Here is a 24,292-nt window from a genome sequence, read left to right on the forward strand (position 1 = left end):
ATGAAGATTTCCCGTTTCTCAAGGGTTAAAAGGACGTTCAGACTGTCTCTTTTGATTATACGATATGGTGATAAATCAATTCTCAATCTATTACCCTTTTGGATTTCAAGCATAAATTCTAGTAAGCTGTCGTTATGTGACGACATCAATATTCTAAAAGTATTACCGAAAATAGGTTGGTCAATAGTATGGAAATATTGTAGACTTTAATGCAATTAATAATTTCCCAATAACTTTCAAGTTTTCACAACAAAGTACATAACAGTACATGTACACTGGCTTTAAAGAGTTTTTAAATGTTACATAAACTAATATGCATCATGATTTGTTCTCATGTACGTAAACGTACTTTAACAAAACTAACATCATTGAATAATTAAATATATCATATTTGACGTCATCGCCGGCCTTTAAGCAGAAGTATACAGTCAAGTGTATAAGTTATCCTGCATCGGAACATGTAAATAATAATTATAAGATCGCAAATTGAAAGAAAACCATATCAAAATCGTAAAAACTTTTTTTCTAAGGAATCTTTCAATTTGTCTTAAACCACATATAGATTGAGGCTGCTTCTCTTCTCAGGGAACACATAATGTATTACTTGGAATTAGGACATTTAATTTCGGTAAACTACTGTTTTATCTACGTTATATTATTGTTTTCTAAGATAATACACGAGCAATTGTTTTCAAAAACATTAATATCTGTCGTACAAAGAAGTAAAACAATGATATAATGAACAAAATAAACTCGTCATAGATACCAGGATTAAACAAATTACGACAGACGCACGTTTCGTCTACATAAGACTCATCAGTGAAGCTCGGATAAAAAGAAGTAAAAACGCAAAATAAATTACGAAATTTACGAGCTTTTGCATTTTTGGCAAATACAGCTAGGGTAATTCATTCCTGAGATAGAAATAAAGAGTATCTTTAAACTGCTGGGAACATGGAATAATTATTGCGCAATACCTAGGAGAAGTTGTCAGTCATATTGTGTTTTGAAAAACTCTGGTAAATGAGTAATATGAATTAAATTCGACATGTTTTATATTTGCTTTTAAAACAGTTTAATATGTAACTTAAAATAGATATAAAATAAAGATGAGGTATGATTTTCAAATGAGACAAGCATAAAAAGGTACTAAGCATCAAACAACCAACTAGAGATACACAAATTATCGATCTCAGCTAACAGAACTTGTATTTATCTAAATGTATTTTAGTTATTAAAGGAGATATGGATTCGGGAAACTACTATCCAATCTATTCCAAATTACATGGATTAAAAAGCACCCAAGGTCACAGTACGGGCTGCAAAAAAAAACCTGAAATAACTATGTCGACTCGTATATAGTCTGCTTTAATTGGATTCAAACGAATTTAAACAAAATATAGTTGCTATATTTATTTATTCACATGATAACAATGATATTTACAAAAAAATGTGCATTTTACTCCTGTACTTCTATGGCTTCGATTCAGCAATGACTGACCTTTTCTGTTGGATAGATTGATAGATTGACGTAATGAAACATGAAACCCTTACGTTTGAGGTAAACTATAGTTTGAGATAATTTTTTATTCCTATAAATTTCAAGAAAAAAATTGGTATATCCTAACTAACATGCTTGACTATCTACAATTATTTATTTAAAGTTTTAAGGAATGTATACTTTTTAAAGGCTAATTGTTATTTAAATTAGAAAAAAATGTTTTCTATATCTGATTGTAAAATGAAAGTAGTTTGCTCAATGTTATTTCACTTGTCTTTTTCATTATGTTGACTGTATGTTTACATGCGTAAAAGACTATGTTCGCTAACAGAGACACACATGAAGTACCCAATGGAATATCGGGTCTTTGTTGGGGTGTTCATTTTTCTATTGTTTAACAACACATCCCGACCACACATGAGGGCGACATTTTTCCTCGAGTACAAGATACTATTTGAATGTTAAGCATTTAAACCAATCTTTTCAGTAATAGATACATTTTATACCCTTTGATATAGGATTAAAGTATTGTTTACTTTTAAGATTCGGTGGCCGCAATATGTGTGTGTTATAAAGATTATGTAGATTTTAGTTATTGAGATCTGATATATTAGGTAGTCAAATGATTTCAAAATGAGTCAATGACTGCCTAGAAAAGATAATATTCTCTCGCAAAGGTAATATAAGATATGGCTCCTTAACTCTGATGGAAACCAATTCAGAATTTAGTTTCCAGTTCTTTATCTTGAATTGATGATACCATAATTGGAATATATTCGAAAAAGAGCAAGCTGAAAATCAAAAAATGGTTTTGTACAAAAATGCAGTCCTACCCTGGAAATATTCGTCAGACATGCTATGACCAGGCTTTAAAATATTGACCCGAAATTTTGATTGTTAATTATAGTTAATATAAAGACCTGATAAATGAAGTGTTGAAATGAGTAAGTAATGAATCAACGACTTCTGATGACGAGATATACAATGTGATACGACTGTCATACACGTGAGAGCTTAAGCTAGCTATAAACCAAGGTTTAATCTAACATTTTCTTCACTAGAACTGTAACAAGTCAGGAATATGACAGTTGTTGTCCACAGGGATGGGGTAATTGAAAATGTAATGGTAATTAAGTGTAATGCATTACAATTTTCCATGTAATTGAATGTAATGTGTAATTGAGCATTTTTTTAATTACTTGTAATGGTAATTTAATTAATTACAATGAAAAATGCATGTAATGCTCAATTACTTTTGAATTACATTTCAATTACATGTACTTTTATATGGTGTTAATGATAAGGATTTATGTTTAATAATATAAATTGTAAAATTATATTTATTTTTCAAATATTGATATCACATACTTTCTGTAATTTATTCTAAAGTTTTTATATTACTTATTTGACCAACATAATTTTTTTCTGAATAGTTTTATGATTTGAAAAAAATACATATGTTTTTAAGAAAGATCTTTAATTAAATAGATTGAAAAGTAGTAAATCACCATGTTAAACAAAAACAAAAAAATGTGTGAAAATCTTTATGAGAGTTCATTTAGAATTTAAATTTACTGCACACAATCATTTTGTCAAATTAGTATACACAAAAGAATTATAGAGATAAAAATTAACAGCTGTAAAAACAAACAGCAATTAATCAGATTAAAATGTCCAGGGGCAATGCCACTAATTCATGTATTTTATCTAATTAGCAAAATATTGCTTAGATATAGACATTATATACATTGTTTGTACTAAAAATTATTTTCAATGTTGTGACAAGCATACCTTTTAATAATTATTAAGTGAATTTTTTTAAATTTATTTATAATTTCTTTATTCATGCTATGTTTTATTTAAATAACTTCATTTCTGAGATGTCAAAATACCCCTTAATGTATTGGCAAGTTGATAGGAACTAATTTTCTCTTCTATCAACACATCTACATATTATGGAAGTATAATACCTCCATGTTCTAATCAAGCGATATATGCCACATTAGCTCCTATAGAAATACTTTTTAGAATGGTTGTCAAAGTGTACAGACCAGAGAGATGCAGACTAAATGACAAAACATTAAAATTACTCATGATTATCAAATGCAACGCTTAAACTATGTTTACATGAATATTTTACACATACATTAAACATACATGTATGTATAATATTGGTTAATAAATATTATGATGAAATGTAATGTGTAATTTAATTAATTACTTTAGTAAAGTAATTGTAATTTAATTAATTACATTTCAAAAACTGTGTAATGTGTAATTAGTGTAATTGACCATATTTGCAATGTAATGTGTAATTTAATTAATTACATTCCAATGTAATTGACCCCAAGTCTGGTTGTCCATTCGTTTGATCTGTTTGAACTCAAGATTTTGTTATTTGATTAGGGACTTTCCGTTAGGTAAGATAAGATAAGATACAAAAATTTATTTTTAAGTCGGGTTACATGAAATACTACAACCATAAGCTCTGTAGAGCTTTTTGCCGTTTTGAATTTTCCTCGGATTTTTTTTTTTGTAATTTTACTCTTTTCTAGCTGAAACTAGGTTAAACTAAACTAAACTGCGATGCAAACCCATTTATGAATATGTCCTATGTTACTGATGATACCATGACTGTTATATGTCTGAAATATACCAGATTAATTAATAGGAAAAGGACGTTGTATAAGATATAGCTATTGTATTAGGCATTGACGAATATCTACTACATTCTTATGTAAACCTAAGTTCACTGCTTAAGCATATCGAAATGATTTATTGCGATCTTTTACAAACAGTTTAATAATGAAGTTACTTTCCACAGCTGGTAGTACAGTACATTTTTTAAGGAAGAAAGGGTTGTAGAATCGTGTAAAGCACGTGTTGAAAGCACTGAAATCGATATGATTCGTTTATAAAACAATACAACATATCCTGTTTTTATTTTCACATTACATGTTTCCTCTCTGTTTTTATAGTATAAAATTGAGAATGGAAATGGGGAATGTGTCAAAGAGACAACAACCCAACCATAAAAAAAACAACAACAGAAGGTCTATATGTCTCTTTTGGTGTTATATTTGAAGCAGAATTATATGTTACTACAACAAAACTTTAAACAAAATTTATCTTAGTTAAATCTTGCAATGACAGTGTTGAATTGTGCAAAATAGTAAGGATTACTTTGAATTTGGCAAAACCTTTCGATAACTCAGGTCTTCCAAGCTCTGCAACTTCATTTTGTATTACACCTTTTTACTTTTTTATTTGAGAGTCACTGGTCAGTCTTTATAGACAAAACGTGCGTCTAACGTACACAATTATCAATTCGGTATCTTTCATGAGTTTTTATTTTATCCGGTTTTATCATAAAATTAGTGAATGAACCTCAATCTAAGGTAGCAATACACAGTTAGGAGTTTAGTTTCGCATTTTGGCCCCTGTGGATTTTTCAAATAGGAAAGTTATTGTGTAATAATTTAGCCTTCAAAGATGGTTTATAAGTGCATCAAGATTATTTTTTACATGTTTTATGGGCTGTTTTCTGTTTGACAATCCGTATTTTCATAGTTAGACCGGCCATCGGTCCAGAAATTAATGTACTGTTTACAAACACTCTTTTTCTACACGAAGTTTTTGACGCAATTTTACAAAAAAATGAGATGAAAGACATGATTTTCATCGGATTTTCTGAATGATATATGTACACAGTTTCAGAAAAGGTATTACTTCAAGCGATTGAAATTCTACTTTTAGCCAAATTTTTGGGAAATATGTGACATCTTCCCCCCCCCCCCCTTTTTGCAATATTTTATAACAAATAAATGCAGATTGTTGCCATGGATACACCAAAAAGAAATTATATTTTACCATTTTATATACTGGATATAAAATCTATGGAAGATTCTGATTACATACATATGCCCATATATGACACAAACAGTAAGCATGATATTGCAAGAAAGCAATGAAAAGGGGATGGTAAAATTCATGAGGGCAAATTTTTTGTATTTTTTCCTAACTGTTTATTGCTACCTAAGCTAGCAATAGGTATAGACTAACCCCACCGAGTAATATGAATGACGTAATATCGTTTATTATCTTTTATTTTAATAACAAAATATTCCGTACACACATAGCCTAGCCTCGGTTGGTAATGTTATCTTATCTACAATGTATCATCCCCTAAGCGATGACTTGTAGCATACAGTCATCAATTTAAACTAAAGGGTTTTTTCTCGACATTGCACTTTTCCTAACGTTTAGCTATATTACAATGGAGAAGTCTAGGTCAGTTTATTGGTCAATTGCAGGCCTGTTATAAAAGAATGGATGTCAATAGAAAATGAAAATGATGCACAATGGGTAATAAATTGATGACATCAAATCTGTAGGCATTAATTACTACGTAAAGTGTTTCTGACACATAGATGTTAATATTTCAAAACATCTGATGAGCTAAGTATAAGTCGTGTCATAATTTCACATTGGTTCATGTAATGTAATGTGCAATACCAAATTAATAAACTTGTATTGTGTCATTTCAGAGTGGTAAGGGTAATTACATTTGCATTTTGAATGACGACAAATGTTCAGTTTACTGGAAACGAACACTACATAATTATTTTTCATTTTTTTTTTAAATCTGGTAAAATTTTAGTTAACTGTTATACGTTAATAAAGTGAACACATATTCCTACACAGTACATTTAACATTAGCATTAAACTTTAGATGAAGTAGACTTTCCTTCTCCAGTTCTCGAAATTCGAGTCGTGCTTTTTGCATACCGTACGATTACTTTAAACACTCATCGAATATAAAATGTCATACTTGTTTTGGATACCAAACTAACTTAGAAAAAGTATATGAATATATCTTGTTTACATCGATTTGAAAATAAATTCTTGATTTTAATTAACTTTACATATACAATGTTTCAGGCATATAATAGTCCAGTCAATCTAGCAAAAATTTTACCCTAACCCGAAAGTAATTGCAACAGAAGATTTTTAAGTTTTAATCTTTAGCATTATACCCCAAATATACAAAGAAAAAAGTCCCATAAAATCTAACTTGAGGAAGACTAAAAAATCACCATTTAAAATTCCTATGGAGATTTGCATTGAAAGGGAGATAACTCTCGCAAAAAAGGCAGAAATATCAATAAAAATTGATACAAAATTATAACTTTACCGCTTCTATTCATCAGAATGTATTAATTCTTAATTTTTTAGCGGTCTTTAGAGTATAACAAACAACTTTAAAGGTGTTTTCATATCTTTATCAAGTTATAATCTAGATTTCATAATCCATTAGTTGACCATTTATTGAACTTTTCCACATTGCAAGGTAAAGAATCTCAAATTTAATAAAAATGATTAAGCATGTATTTTTCTTTTTGTGGTTTAAAGTTTCTTTAGATAAGTTAGTTGCTGAAAAAATATAATATAAAGATATAAACAATACCAAATGTTCACATTATTTTTTCAAAATGTTCACAAATCTTCAAATTTGCAATTTCTTTAATGAAAAATGCACGCAAAAAAATAAAACTACCCATAACACTTCGGTTTTGTACATTTCATCAGCAGAAGATTATATAATTTAGTCAAATACAAACTTATAACCCCATCAAAGTATCATACTTTACATAAATTTTAAGAAAAACAAGCAAAAACTGACCAAAAAAGACTCATTTTTGTAAGAGTTATCTCCCCTTCGAATATTCATTTCCATAGGAAATTAAAAATGCTGATTTTGAGCTTTCCTCAAGTAAGATTTTATGGGACATTTTTATGTGTATATATAAAAAAAAGTAAGATCACAAAAATACTGAAGAGGATTATCAATTCGGAAAGTCCATAATCACATGGCAAAATCAAATAACAAAACACATCAAAAACGAATGGACAAGAGCTGTCATATTCCTGACTTGGTACAGGCATTTTCAAATGTAGAAAAAATTCCGTTATATTTACATTGATGCGTAAAAAGGGCATAATGCTATAAATGGTATAAAGGGCATAATGCTGTAGATTAGAACTAAAACATTTTCTGTTGCAATTAGTTTGAGGTTAAATCTTCGTTTGACTGGACTATAATCGCCCAAGTCATAAACGATGTGAATAATACAAGCAGATTTATTAAACATTTACCCCTTGAAATCAAATTTGCTAATAACATATGAGCAAAACACATATTAAGTTGTACACTTAGACCATCGTTGACCAGGTTCCTGATTAAGGGAAGGCACATGTAGATAAACAGACCATTTATTTATTATTTTTTCCAATCCTGCTTTAATATCGATTAGTGGAATAAGAATGGCACATAGAAGTACATGGAAGCACGTAAAAAATTAAGAAAACGTCGAAAGAAAGGATAACTTAAACAAAACTTCTAGTTATATCGTTTCAATTACTAGTGCTTCTCGTAGTATGGGAAACAAGTTGAACTTGCTTACTACGAATTTGTAAGATAGTTTATAAATTATCAAAGGGTTAATAAAACGTCCATTTCTAAGAGAAGAAATTTTTTTCAAATAAAAATGTGATTATGGATGTACCAGTATACAAAGCAGCCAAAAATGCGGTAGTGATGTAAGTTTAATATTACAAGACTTTAACAATACTTAAGTATGATAAACCGTAATGTTAGGTTCATCAATTTCCCCTAGCTCTTCTGTATCATAATTTGGTGTAAAAGCACAAGACGTCGCCACATCAATTTAGGTTAAATATTTATGTTTTTCGATCTTGGGGTACGTGAATATATGTATGATGGTTGAAAGTTCATATCTATTTAAAGGTAATTATATTTCAATGGCATTGTAATTTTGAGGTTTAAAAGTTCCTGATGAAAAAAGTAAAATAACAATAAATACCAAACCACAAGGAAAATTCAAAACGGAAAGTCTTTTATCAAATGGCAAAATCAAAAGCTCAAACACATTAAACGAATGGATAACAACTGTCATATTCCTGACTTGGTACAAACAGTTTATTATGTAGAAAGTGTCGAGGTATATACAGAAATGTGCCACGGAATTGTCAAGTGTTATTTTTTATCATCTAATGTATAAGCGTCCAATTTTCAAGACTAGAATTTTTCGGATGAACGTATAAAAAAAATTGAATTACTGCTATACATCTCAAGTCACATGAAAGGTTAAGTAAGTGTTATGGACTGCTTACCAGTAAAAAGTTATAAATAATGCATATCAATTTAAAAAAAATATATATATTTTTACATCTTGGTTTAATACATTAACCTGTCAGTTTGGAAACAATTGTGACGCAGGTGCATTTGGGTTTAAATTTTGGAAATGTGCAAAGGCGGAGGGGGGGGGGGGGGGCAAGCGATAACAAAAGGACAGTAAAACTCATAGAAAATCAACTGACAACACTATGGCTAAAAAGAAAAAGTCAAACAGACAAATAATAGTACACAAGACATCATAGAAAACTGAACACGAACCACACCTAAAACGGGGGGTGATCTCAGGAAATCTGAAAGAGTAAGCAGATCCAGACCTGCTCCACACATGGCACTCGTTGTGATGTTCATGCTATTACAAACCCGGTAAGTAGTCTTATTCGGAAGGTCACATTTGTTAAAAGGGAAGGGGGGTGTAGTTGCGATATAAGGAATATATCCGATATCATCCATGAAACGGTTATCCGCCACTGGCACCGTTTTGAACTCCTGGTTTGATAGCTTCCTTGTGAGTCGCAACCTTCTATCAAGTAAATCACGATAGGAAATATAAGACCGATAATATCGTATCAATTGGGAGATATATACTTGTGAGTTACACTCGTTTTGTGAACAATATTATCAGCCTTATATTTTCGATTAGTTGTTTTTATTTATAAAGAACTGTGCAAGTTTCAATGGTTTTCTGGGCGAAATGATGATTTTCTGTAACCTTAAACAGGCTATATCGGACCTTTTATAGCTGACTATGCGGTATGGGATTTGCTCATTGTTGAAGGTCGTACGGTGACCTATAGTTGTTAATGTCTGTGTTATTTTGGTTTCTTGTGGACAGTTATCTTATTGGCAATCATACCACATCTTCTTTTTAATATTAAATAATTAGCACAGACATATATGAGCAAAGGCGATTGTGTGTTTTGTTCTTGGGCAATTGGATTGCCAAGGACTAGACGTCAAATTCAACACAAATGGTAGGAAATTTTCAAAATTTTAGAACTTGGTTCACCACATAGCAAATAATATGTGGCTGGTCGAAAGGAATTCAACTATATATATGTGTATCTATTTAAAAAAATGGTGATAAAGTTATCGGTTTTTTTTACAATATATTGTAACTTACCAAACTGTTATATTATATGATCAGATCAACTGTTGCTATAATTGACTTGTTGATGGGAAATTCTACCAAATATATTATTTGCATCATCATCATCAGCAGCAGCAGCGACATCATCATCATCACGATTTAAATTCGTATGTTGTTAATTTCAAAATCCTGCATTTAATGTTACCATTTTATTTATTGTACTGTTAAATTTTGTAATCAGGAGAAAACTACACATTTGTATGATAATTTCTTTGTGCATAATTCATTTTACTTCGAATAAATCAATTATGTTTAACCTTAGTTAGTAATCTAGACATGATTTATAATCATTTAGATATATGACATAGAAAAATTGACCCGAGAACAACATTGTGATAAACAGAAACCTGATCCCAGGGAAGTAAATCCTACTATTCTACTTCAAATATACTTTATGCTGCTAGAATAATGTCACTAGTCACTTAAACACTGCGGCATTCTACTTGACTAAACTTATGTAACCTTACTGTTCCTAGTGTTTTAAGTTTTTAAATCAATACTCAATATCACTCAATGGATATACAAACTCATAAGTCAAAAACAAAGTAACGATATCATGGCTAATAAAGAACAAGATTAAAGAGATGAACAACAGTACACGAAACACAATATAGAAAGACTGATGAACACGAGCACGGATCCGTGACACAAAGGACCTTATATCAGGTGCTTCTAAGGGTAAGCAAATAATACTCAACATGTGGCATCCGTCGTGCTGCACATTTAAGTCCAACCCCTGTGATAAGTATAAAGCTATAAGTCCCATAATATAGAAATATAAATATCCAAAACAGCTCCAACTAAATAAAGCTCATAGTGGCAGTCAATAGAATCTTTAGTGTTCATTTCCAGAATTGACTTTTGGGGGGGGGGATGAAAACTTTGATATAAGACAAAAAGACGTTATCAACTTTCCATAACAACTTTTCATATTTAGACAGTGTTGTTTCTGTACACGTAGGTGCATATTTGGCCTTTATACTTCCAATTAACAACTTTCACGGACTTGCTACTAACATACAATAAAATTGAGAATGGAAATGGGGAATGTGCCAAAGAGACAACAACCCGACCATAGGAAAAAACAACAGCAGAAGGTCAACAACAGGTCTTCAATGTAGCCAGAAATTCCCGCACCCGGAGGCGTCCTTCAGCTGACCCCTAAACAAATATATACTAGTGCAGTGATAATGAACGCCATACTAATTTCCAAATTGTACACAAGAAACTAAAATTAAAATAATACAAGACTAACAAAGGCCAGAGGCTCCTGACTTGGGACAGGCGCTAAAATGTGGCGGGGTTAAACATGTTTGTGAGATCTCAACCCTTCCCCTATACCTCTAGCCAATGTAGAAAAGTAAACGCATAACAATACGCACATTAAATTTCAGTCCAAGAGAAGTCCGAGTCTAATGTCAGAAGATGTAACCAAAGAAAATAAACTAAATGACAATAATACATAAATAACAACAGACTACTAGCAGTTAACTGACATGCCAGCTCCAGACTTCAATTAAACTGACTGAAAGATTATAATTTCATCATATGAACATCAGGCACAATCCTTCCCGTTAGGGGTTTAGTATCATACCATCATAAAATATATGAGAAGAACATAACCCGTGTCATGCCAACAACTGGTTTTTGAATAAATGTGTTTAGTTCCGATGCAAAGACCCTATAAGTGAATCAATATTAACGCGAAAATATGCAATCTTTAATGACCTGACAACAGTATCGTAACTATATCCCTTCTTAATAAGTCTATTCAAAAGTTTTGTTAGTTTTTTTAGGTGAATACTGACACCTTTGTGCTTTATAAAGAATATTTCCATAAAAAATTGGATGTGAAATACCTGAACGTATAAGAAGTCTGCATGTTGAGCTATATTTACGAATGATGTCCTTATACCGATGATAAAATTTAGTAAATGTTTTGACTAGTTTGTGATATTGAAAACCCTGGTATAATAAGTTTTCAGTAATACATAAATTTCTTTCGTTAAAATCTAAAACATTGTTACATACATGAGCGAATCGTACAAGTTGAGATATATAAACACCGTAAGATGGTGACAAGGGAACGTCACCATTTAAAATTGGATAATTAACGATAGGAAATGAAAAATCATCTCTTTTATCATAAATTTTAGTATTCAGCTTTCCGTTAGTGATATAGATATCAAGATCGAGGAAAGGACAGTGGTCATTGTTAGTATTAGCTTTATTTAAAGTAAGTTCAGCAGGATAAATTTCTTTCATATACATACTGAAGTCGTCATTATTAAGAGCCAAAATATCATCTATATGCATGAAAGTTAGTGAATTCATTTACATGTCTACAGTTTTCCAATACTTTTCCAAAACCTTCGAAGTTCGATTCAGTCTCGTGTCTGAAAATATAATGTTTCATGTAAAACAATAAGGCAGTATCAATATAGGACGATAATTCTCATTGTTTCTTTAATTGTAAACATGATCTTTTTTCAACTATCGGCGTGATGAATTCGGTCAAAAAAACAATGTCATTCTTCCAATGGCCTGATGATTTCAAACCAACTAACCTCTTTTTCGTATTGCTTTGAATATAAACATTCAAACTAACTTGTTAAGCAGTAGTAGAAACAGTTAATCAAAATTTCTGATTATGTCATAAAAAGAAAATATGAAATTAGAATGTCAGTAGTTGCAATGATGTCGCAGCATATAAGGTATTCCAACATATAACGAAACTGGTAAAGCGGATCTCGAAAATTATTATTAGAAAACTTACCCGAAAGACAGGAAAAGTTTAAGGAAGTAAAAAATGCATAAATGATTATCTATAGCGAGGATAAGTATAGATGAAAGTTAACATCACAGTTAGAGCACAAAAATAAATAGAAAAAATATTTAATTTACATCATGATTTCCAAGTTGTCGACATGCTTTCTTTGGTATTGAACGCTTTTCTATAAAATATTGACTAAGTTTTTTTTGGGGGTGGTGTAAGGATAACAGTTTTATGTCCTGAAAACACCTATAGTGTTATTTGAAATAATTACTCATACTTTCCACGCGTATTTTCACATTTAAATATCTACGGGAAAAAACGTGGACGTAATGGAGTCATAAGACAAACAACATTGTCAAAGGAAGGGCTTTTATGATTTTCTTGACCATTTTTCAAGTTCTTTATAGCCATAAACTTGGGTTAGGCTGTTCATGAAAACATAACAGAACACCACAGATAAGCCATCAAAACCATCATTTGGGGGGTTAAAAAAAGAATAACAAACTAGAAACAAACACTCCGTGTTAATGACCGTACTTTGAATTAGTTGTCTCATTGGCACTCATACCACATTATTTTATAATACTTCATGTTAAAATTCCATATTTTGATTGGCTAATACGCGGGAGATAATTTACTTTATGTCATCCTCTCGTCCAGAACAATCAAAAACCGATAATTTAAAGGACCGTGATTTGAATTTACATCAGGTAAATAATCTACGTTTTAACAAATTGGTAACATCGAAAAAGCATTGTCAACCTAGGCTTCGCCTAATAGCAATCTGCTCTATCACTCTCGCAGCTATGCTACTTGTATGTGTTTGGACAGGTACTTATATATATCGTTGTTCTGAGAATATTCAGTATTACGTCTTTTAAAGGAAACAATTTAAATGATCAGAGAACATTCAAACCGAAAAATTGTAAACATATGTTTTTGTACATTTTTTAACAAAGAATTATAATGATCTACATTACAATACTAAACCTTATGAAATAAGAAGATGTGGTATGATTACCAATGAGACCATTATCCAGCAGATTGTAAATGAAGCATATTTATACAGCAATAAAATTTCACCACAAGCACTTCAACAATTAGTAAACGCTTACCGATGTCAGCTATACAAACAGTAGATTGTGCAACACGAACACTACCGACATTTTGTGGGAGCTCACGTGTTCAGAAAAAGTATTAAGATGTCGTTCCAAAAGAAATACAATTTCGTGTTGCTCATGATCGACAAGTCATGAATGCAGATAGAAAGGAAGGTCCTTGTGAATATAAAAAAGAAGATGTGGTATGATTTTTAGTGAGACAAATCTCCGAAAGAGAACAATTGGCACAGAAATTAACAACTATAGGTCACCGTATGCCTTCAACAATGAGTAAACCCCATACCGCACAGTCACCTATAAAAGGCCCCGAAATGAAAAATGAAAAACTATTCAAACAAGAAAACTAACTAATTTATGTACAAAAAATGAGCGAAAAATAAATATGTAACACATCGACAAACGCCAACCACTGAATAGCAGTCTTCCTACTTGGGACAGGCATATACATACATATTGTGGCTGGGTTGAACATGTTAGCGGGATCCCAGTCCTCCCTATAACCTGGGACAGTCGTGTAACAGTACAATATAAGAACGAACTATAAAAAACAGTTGAAAAAGTCATCAGATGGATACAAATAGAAATACATATAACAAAAAAACAAAGGAGACGCGGCCGGGTACTTGTATATCCAAACAACAAAAAGACAATAAGTACTGATCTGAGAGTACTCAAAGTTACTGACAGCTAGTTCAAAGCCACTAACAACTAACAAAAAAATATCATGCATCTAAGACTAAATTATCAATCAGTTTACATCCAACATCCAATGGATTTAGTGTAGAGACATAATAAACAGAGAAAAACATGACCTTGTGCAATGCCAAGACACAGGTATCGACAGATTGTAGATCCATGAATGAAATTTCTGCAAATTGAATCAAACACTATTTCAAAATTATTTCCATTGTCTGTATAAAATTATTATGTTATGTAGAGGTAGTAAAACGATTTTCGGTGTTAACAACGTGTAAATCTATTCCTTACTAGATATTGCGTGTTTGTTTATAATTAAGTTTGTCATTGTCATAAGACTTGATTTAATCATATTTTAGGATATGTTCATAATGTTGTGGTTTGAACTTTTAATTTTATTTATAAAATCAATTATCTTTGTAATGCATCCATTTAAATTGGGTTATGTTTGCGACTGGATGGTTGTCTGTCTGTTTGTTTGTATATACATATATATAGTTGTTATAATCACATATTTCTGTCGTTTCTGAATTGTGACATATTTAAGAGAACCATAAGATACCAGAATTCAATAACACTTACCGTTGTATTGATGATATTTTGAATTCTCCAAATGCATTGACAAAATTTACCGAAATAAACTACCATTAATTAAATCAAATATGCACAGCAATAACTGTCCTTTCCTAGATTTAGATAGTTTTGCTGTACCTTGCAAATTCTATACAAAATTTACGGCAGGGGCGATTTTTCTTTTTCTATTGTTAATTTTCCTATTTTTATCTTAAGTTAAGTTAAGTTAAGTTCATGACGTCTTTACACTAAATCCATTGAAAGTCGCAATTTTATTGATTGTCATTTTGGTCTTAGATGTTTTTTCACATGTCAATGGCTTTGAACAAGCTTTCGGTAACTGCGAAACTCTCAAATATGTGCCGTGTCTTGTGTGTGTTTATTAAAAAATTTTATGCTTTGTATCAATAAAATGAGTTGATCCATTTTCAACTGATTTGTATAGTTTGTTCTTATATAGAATTGTTTTATCGAGGTTAAGGGGTGTCGTGTGTTAATGTGTTTCTCTTTTCTCGTTTTTTATATAAATAAGACTTGGTTTTCCTGTTTGAATTGTTTAATAGTTGTCATTTTGGGGTCTTTGATAGATTTGTGTTCGGTATGCTTCGTGTTGAAGGCCGAACTTTGACCTATGACATTTTTTAAAACTGTTTATTAATTTAATACAGTGTGACTTGGATGAAGAGTTGTCTCATACCACATCTTTTTATCTATATTTTATTTTACATGGAAATCATTGATTATTTACGCATATAGTGGTTTTTAGTAATATGTATATAAAGATAATAAGGTGTTGTTTTGACTGTGGGCATTTTCTAACAACTTTCACTGTGTTTTTTCCCACTTAACTTGTTATTTATACCAAACGGACAGTGATAAAAAGATCGAAGACCATGTTCCTGTCAGCATCGTTGTAATATCTACATTGTATAAACACAAATGCTCTTACATGTATGTCCGAAAGTTGAGTGTATATATGTGTACATATAGTTGAAATTCTGCCAAATAGACCTGTTTTAATACCATTTTACTGTTGGTAACCAGTTCCTTTTAAAATTCCTTTAAACTGACGCAGGATTTAATGATCAGTTTGAAGTTTAAACAGTATTTTATTCAAATAAATTGAATTGGATTATACAATAGGCACAACCTGAATGATCAGTTTCCATGAGGTATAGCTGATATTGGGGGAGGGAAAACATCACAGCTTGAAAAATCAGAATACAGCTTTGAAAGTCTAGGGTTTCGTGAATTAGTGGCGTGACACCTATTATAAATGCAAAATTTTCAAAAAAGAACAAATTATGAAACACCCCTTCGAACCAAAAATACATTACATTTCTTATATCTATTAACGAAACAAAAACAAAGCGAGACAACAAGGATGCACAAGGTATACATAAATAGATATACGATTGAAAAGAAATAAAGACACGAGACAACAAGGATGCACAAGGTATACATAAACAGATATACAATTGAAAAGAAATAAAAACAAAGCGAGACAACAATGATGCACAAGGTTTACGTAAATAGATATACGATTGAATAGAAATTAACTAAGAAATAACAAAAAAATGTGTCCAGTTTAATATTTCTCAGAGTAGTTGCGTTGTCAGTTTATTTTCAATCTATGACTTTGGCTGTCCTTCTGGTATCTTTCGTCCCTCTTTTGATAGATTTAGTTTAGGAACTCGTGTGATACTGTTAATATGTGATCAAGAATCGACAGAAGAGCAAGAAACTCGAAAATATATAAATACCTTTTTATATAAATAAACTTTACAGGAATATAGATATAGGAAGATGTGGTGTGAGTGACAATGAGACAACTCTCCATCCAAATAACAATTTATAAAAGTAAACCATTATAGGTCAATGTAAAGCCTTCAATACGGAGCCTTGGCACACACCGAACAACAAGCAATAAAGGGACCCAAAATTACTAGTGTAAACCATTCAAACGGGAAAATCAACGGTCTAGTCTATATAAAAAACGAGAAACGAAAAACACGTATAAACAAACGACAACTACTGTATATCAGATTCCACATGTATGCAAAACCAAACGCGTTAGTCTCTGAAGTGAACTTTTGCCAAAAGAATTCATTCTTTCCAATACTTCTTATTATTTATTTTTTTGGTCTGGTGACTATGTTAAACGTTCTATCCCAAATTCATGTATTTGGTTTTCTTGTTATATTTGTTATTCTCGTGGTGTTTTGTCTGATGCTTGGTCCGTTTCTGTGTGTGTTACGTTTCGGTGTTATGTCGTTGTTCTCCTCTTATATTTAATGAGTTTCCCTCGGTTTTAGTTTGTTACCCCGATTTTGTTTTTTGTCCCTGGATTTATGAGTTTTGAACAGCGGTATACTACTGTTGCCTTTATTCATGTCATTGTTAAGCATTTATAAGATTCGTATCATAGAACAGAATTTCCCATAGGCATAATACTTATAACATGTAACATGTAATAACATGTGTATCTTAAATATATCTATAAATTTGAAAAAATCAACAAAAACAATCTAGATAAAAAAAAACTCCGAAGAATGAATAAAATGGTTTATTAAAGTATTCAAATGAATAAAATGGTTTATTAAAGTATTCCAATGAATAAAATGGTTTATTAAAGTATTCCAATGTTGTATTAGTAGTATCGAGATTCTACTCAATAAATTGTTCAATAACTCAATAATATGATTGATAATCGAATACCAACGCATCCGATTCAATTGTCTTTATCTTGAAACATAACATAAATGTTCATCAGGAAACAATAACTCGCTTTTTCCAAATGATACTGTTATATAAAGGAACGCATCACTCAACCATTCATTTGAAAATAATTATCACATATTAATGATATGTGACAGTAATTTATAATTTTGATTTTGTAATTTAAATACGCCATGATTATGATTATGTAAATTTCATGGACAAAAAAAAAATCATATAAAATAAATGAAAGCAAGGAAGACCTATGATGGTGAGTTTGAACACGCAACTCACTACACCGAATTCGAAGAGATGAGTTGTTATCGTGTCATTTTTCAAAAAGAACAAAAGCTGTATGCTACTTTAAGCTTCAAAGTACTAAAACGAATTCCACGACACAATGTAGGTAAAAAAAATATGTCATGACAACGAAACTACAATTTTAATTTTTTCCCATGCAAATTATTTAAACGAGTTAATACAATGTTTCTATTAACACTTTTAATATCGATTGTGTATACAAAAATGGATTAGTTTTTCAATGAAAATGTACGGTTAACTTTACAGTGTGGTATTATATACACATTACATATAGTTAAGCAACAATTTAAATATATTTCTGATACGGCAGACTGAGTGATAATCTCCAAAAGGCAGTAGTACTGGTCGGTTTTTGTTAATCTACGAAGCAAGTTGAAGTGCTAAATAAACTTTTTATGTTCAACGTTCTTATCACCACAAATCCGGAATCGTACAATGTTCATTCGTAAACTGTCACTAAAACTACTAAAACTCGTACTTAGCTCTGATGCTAAAGTTTATGATACATGCTTCAAGTTTTGTAAAGCCTGTTTCATAACATACTTTTTGACATTTGTGTCTTGTATCGTAGTCGTTCTCACACTTAGTAACACAGTCATCATATAATGTAGTAGTCGAGCTCACGAGACATCTCAACAACGATGTATAGTCACATGATCCATCTGTTGGCGCGTGGAACTTCTTTGATATCTGTAATGCAGGTGCTGCCACCATATCATGTAGGGCTGGTGCTGCCACCGTGTGGTGTATTACAAGCACACATACTAATAAAACTGGTAACTTTAATGTAGTCATGTCTGAAATTAAGAATTTGTTTTAATATATTAAATATGATTTTTTTAATAATTATTATGGATTTTTACTAATTTTCTTTTATCATCAAATTTGAAATCCTGTGATTTATAGATAGATATAAGAAGATGTGGTATGAGTGTCAATGACACATCTCTCAATCCAAGTTAAAATTTGTAAAAGTAAACCATTATCAGTCGAAGTAAGGTCTTCACCACGTAGCCTTCAACACGAATGCATTTTTAATTGTTTAATAAATAAACAGCATCATTGCATTAATTTTACCAAATCAAACTGTTTAACATTCAGTGTTCTAAAAAGTTGCATTAATGCTGTATGTATGTAATGGTACTGAGTCATTTATGAAAAATAATATATTTTCTTTTCGTATTTTTAAACTCACCTTAAAACTGAATCTGTAAATCTCTTGTGGTCATCACTGTTCAATCATTAGCTTTATAATAAAAGAACATGGGCATCTGGTTGTTTTCAAGAATTTAATGTCCTGGCCCTAAGGGAAACGTGTAAGATTTCTGGGTCGAAACGAATCTAAATATTTCAGTAATAAATGTAAACATGATCGTCACAATAATAACACGAAATTCAAATAAAATATACATGTAAAATATTAGAAGTTAACATACTTTACAACGTAAATAAATGTGATTTTGTTTATGAATTTGACATTCTGTCGTCGTAGTTACATAAAATTAGTATATTTACAATGTTTACGGTTTATTGTGTTATCTTTGTTTCTGTGGAAAAATAACAGAATTCCAAAAATGTATCTGTCTTCAAAGTCATCAAACAAAATACAAATATTTGGAATATGTCAAGCCTGAAATATTTTGATATGAAAATCACTTGCTGTCTTCTTTTTTTTTTTTTGCACAGACTACTATAGCCTTTATTTTCTTCAATCATGTTGATAAAAAAAAATTAAATAAGGTTTACATGAACTTGCATTGCAATATAAACGAATGCATATAAATTGTGATATTAATGATAAAGCAGAGAAGACAAAATTTGAGGAGGATCCGCTTCATTAATTTTTCGAAAATTACGGGACAGTTGAATTTAACAGCTTAAAAAAATCAGGAATCATGTTTCTATTATAAAAAAAAACGTGATGGGGAATTATTCACACGCAGCACAAAGAAACTTAAGGGACCTGTCTATGTCTTGTTGGATGCGTTGTTTTTATAGGTTTTGATAACTGTGCATTACATGTACTATTCATTAATTTCAATTTCACGTTAAAAATTAAATAAAAAATGTTAATATTATTTGTGAAGATGGAAAAATGAAGATCATCTCGAGTATCTTTCAATCTATTACGGGATTTTCTAGATTCCTAGTAACTGAATGATAACATGTACGTCAAACCTACAATGTATCTAACAGATGATTATCTGTATGTTTTTACCCCTAGGTTTGATCATGACATGTATTTCTTAATACTATTAACCAAGGAGCGTTCCTTTTGCGTTGTTATTTCTTTATTCATTTTCATTAGGTACTTGTTTATACCCCCGTCACACTAAGTTACGATCGCACTACGACCTTAGAAAAAAATGCAAATTTGTTGATCATAATTGCGATCGTGTAGATCTCAGTAAGGTGAAAGTACGGTCGCGGTGAGGTGTAGATCTCAGTAAGGTGAAGGTACGGTCGCGGTGAGGTATAGATCTCAGTAAGGTGAAGGTACGGTCGCGGTGAGGTGAAGGTACGGTAGCGGTGAGGTCTTCATGGTCGTGATCATCGTGGGCTAACTTTAAACATGTTCAAAACAATCGTGTTGCGATCATGGAGAAATTATGTAGTAGTAGAAGTGTAGTTAGAACGCAGTAAGGTCGTGGTAAGATCGCAAAGGTTTGCTGTACCATCGCAGCAAAAGCGTAACGGATTGTGATTCTAGTCGGATAAGCTGCGTATTATGGCCTCACCACGACCACCACGTTCTCCCCGCGACCAAACAACGATTCTACTACGACTGTACCACGTTTATATCAAGCTTTCAAGACCAAAGTACGATTCTAGCAGGCTCATGCCGTACTCTTCACGCTCTTCTTGCGACCTGACTACATTTATACTACGACCATTCTAGTCATGCTCATTGTCATTTTTAAAACAAATAAAATATACAAAAGCTCTCCCGATTTTGTTTGAAACATCAATTTGAAAACAACGAAAATTACATTTTCATACCGCGACCTCACCACAATCTGAATTTATTTAAGATCGTGGTGAACGTGGTACAATCGTGGTCTAGTGTGATGGATGCATTACGGTCGGTGAGAAACCGTTACGTATTTGGGAGACGATTAAGTATGCGTTGTTAAGCAACAGAATATAACTTCATGCTTAAACATCATATCATCAGATTGAATGATAATTTAAATAGCATCGTATATGTATTAACTCAAATTCTAAAATTAAACAACCAATTCGTTCTTTTATTTATTTGTAGTTCACCCTATTGATGTTACTTATGGGGCTCATATGATATTATTATAGTGTCTTGATCTTTAGTTGATTTTGATTATATATGAGGCTTTGTACATGTAAAAGCTAAGTTATTTCGAGTATTTCAAGGATGGGACGTTGTTTGTTAAAAAGAAAACGAAACTTTCCACTGAATACCTTCAATAAAACTGAACATTTAAAAGTTGAAAATTAAATGCACATAGAAGAAGAAGGAAAAGATAATTTATTTCTAATTATAGGCCCAAAAAGACATAAACATTACCTTTTATGAATGTGACCTACCGAATTAGAATATTTACCGGATTTGTTATCACATAAGCAACACGACGGGTGCCGCATGTGGAGCAGGATCTGCTTACCCTTCCGGAGCACCTGAGATCACCCCTAGTTTTTTGGTGGGTTCGTGTTGTTTATTCTTTAGTTTTCTATGTTGTGTCGTGTGTGCTGTTGTTTGTTTGTCTTTTTCATTTTTAGCCATGACGTTGTCAGTTTGTTTTAGATTTATGAGTTTGACTGTCCCTTTTGTATCTTTCGTCCCTCTTTTACAATAGTTTTCATAATACAATACTGTGATGATTTTGAATCTACGGTTAGATTGTTTACATTGTTTACAGTTCGGTAGAAGCATTATTTTATGCATTGTATATATACAATAATAAAACATAGTAAAGAATTGGATGTTTCGCGGATAAACTTTGGGTCAGGTCAAACGTGAAGGGGTGTTCCAAAGGAAACTGTCAATACGAGTAATGAGACACTTTGGAAGAACACCCCTCCTATAATAATGGTACGGCTACCATTGGGGTATATAAGCAGGAGAGATTCCTAGCTCAGGGTCGATTGTCATAAGTCGTTGGAGACATAAGACCAAGGTACGGTACGCGGATATTCGAGATCGCTGTCTCGTATATATAAGGTATTATAGATAATATTACTAAGTGTAATAAAGAACAGGTTGGTGCCTGTTATAAATACGGACTTGTAAGTTTACAAGCTGAACCGTATTGTACCGTATAGGACAAGTGTGAGTCTGCGTGACCACCTTGTAAAGTACATAATTGTACCAACGGAACAAAGACAAGTGTGTAAACTTGTAGGGTGCATTATTGTACCAGGAGGACAAGTTTGTTCCTGACCCAGGACAAATTTGTACTATACCAGTGTTTACATTTTGAGTAGAGTATTTATAGATAGTTTATTAAAGATTGCAAAGAGCAGTTGTACATATTTTGGTTCATTGACGTTAATATTTGAATAAAGATTATTTGTTATATGTTTTGTAAACAACAATTTTGGATCCAGTATCAAACTGGTAACGAACACATTCTAAATAGAAATAGACACGCTTACCCTGTGTACACGTTACAATACAAACAATGAGATAAAAGAAAACAATGAAAACAATTTCTGTTCTTAAAGAATATGTAGATAAAGAATCTATAATCTTTTTAAATATCTAATAACAAACGAACAGCCAAAAATAGAATTATAGATTGCATATTTGTACAAATGTATAGTACACAATAAGTTGGATTAAATAAACATATAATAACTATAAGAAAAGAAAAGTTAAGAATGACTATGTCTCATCCTGTGTCATCAGCAGCAAATAGAAAAGTATTATGGTTCCCCAAAAAATAACAGCTGACACCAGGGGCGATACCTTATGGACCATAGGCATGTTACTAATGTGTAATGTATTTTTCTAATGGGAAAATTAGAAAAAGAGGGGCAATGTATATATATATAAACTATTGTTAATGTAATATCTATCGTTGTGACAACAAAAACACACTGAAAAGTGAAAATAAGTTTAACATTTAAAGATCATTTACTATAAAATAGTTAAACAGAAAAAAAATAAAGCGAACAGAAAAAAAGGGATCCATACAACAGGCGCCTGTGCTATACACAATATTTTGAATTTAAATCTAAGCACCTTCCGACATTCAACAATAAGCAAACACATACATATAGGCAAACAACTCGAAATTTTCAAATTGTCATCTCTCATGAAAAAGGCCAATTCCCTACTTTTTCGATTTTTTTCAAATTTTGAGCCCTGGTTTCAGATTTTTGAACATAGCGCCGCTCGAAAACTTGCTCAAACAATGCGCCTGTTTCTCCTCTACAAGATCTATATAGTCATACCCCTGACACCATTTATTATAAGTTTCTCTAGAAGCCATGGAATAGGCCAACCCCCTGTTTTTCCAAAGTTCAAATTTAAGACCTAGTTTCAGATTTTTGAACATAGCGCCAATCAAAACCTTGCGAAAAAGATGTGCCTGTTTCTGCTCAACAAGACCTTTATGTATAGATTATCGGGTTTTCTACACATTGATATCGTAAAATATCAGCCGCGAGCCACAATGTGAACCTTTTTGGCGAGTGAGCGAAAAAGTGGTCATTTTCTTGTCCTTGATACCGTTGTTTTTGCACTTTGACGTAAGAATTTAAGATGTGAAAGGTGTAAAACAGATACAAAGAAGGATAACTCTATCTTACTTTATTTCTGTCATCTTTGTATTTAAAAGAAGATATCATGTACAATTCAATGATACTACTTTTGCATTTCTAAACATCTCTAAATTCGGATGCTTATCTTCATTTTCCTTATGTTAATGAAAAAAATAGTACTAATGTATGTTCTGTAAATCTTATTACCAAAAATAAACCAATTATATGTAGAACCTACGCATGATTATAACAACTATGATATGGACGTTCACATACTCCAGGAAACAACCCCAGTTCATTATAAAAGACATAAAATACTCTCGTTAATTATCGGTAGATAAATGTAGGTCGGACTACAAATGGACATTTGAAGAAGATCTCTAAATCAAAGCCGCAGATTTTTTCTGAACAGATCAAATTATCCTAATGAACTTTTTGTGTTAATAGATTTAAAAAGATGTGGTATGAATGTCAATGAGAC

At 31.6% G+C, this 24,292-nt stretch overlaps 1 long non-coding RNA gene across 1 annotated transcript; it reads right to left on the bottom strand.

The window, feature by feature from the left end:
* Window positions 1–17,614: 17,614 nt before the first annotated feature.
* On the bottom strand, window positions 17,615–19,472 carry LOC143071150 (uncharacterized). Its single transcript, XR_012976807.1, has 2 exons — window positions 19,268–19,472; window positions 17,615–18,869 (listed from the first exon to the last, which is right to left on the bottom strand). It is a non-coding gene; the product is annotated as an uncharacterized LOC143071150 (long non-coding RNA).
* Between the last annotated feature and the right edge of the window lie 4,820 nt (window positions 19,473–24,292).

The sequence above is a fragment of the Mytilus galloprovincialis genome, chromosome 4 (genome assembly GCF_965363235.1).
Source record: "Mytilus galloprovincialis chromosome 4, xbMytGall1.hap1.1, whole genome shotgun sequence".
NCBI lineage: Eukaryota > Metazoa > Mollusca > Bivalvia > Mytilida > Mytilidae > Mytilus > Mytilus galloprovincialis.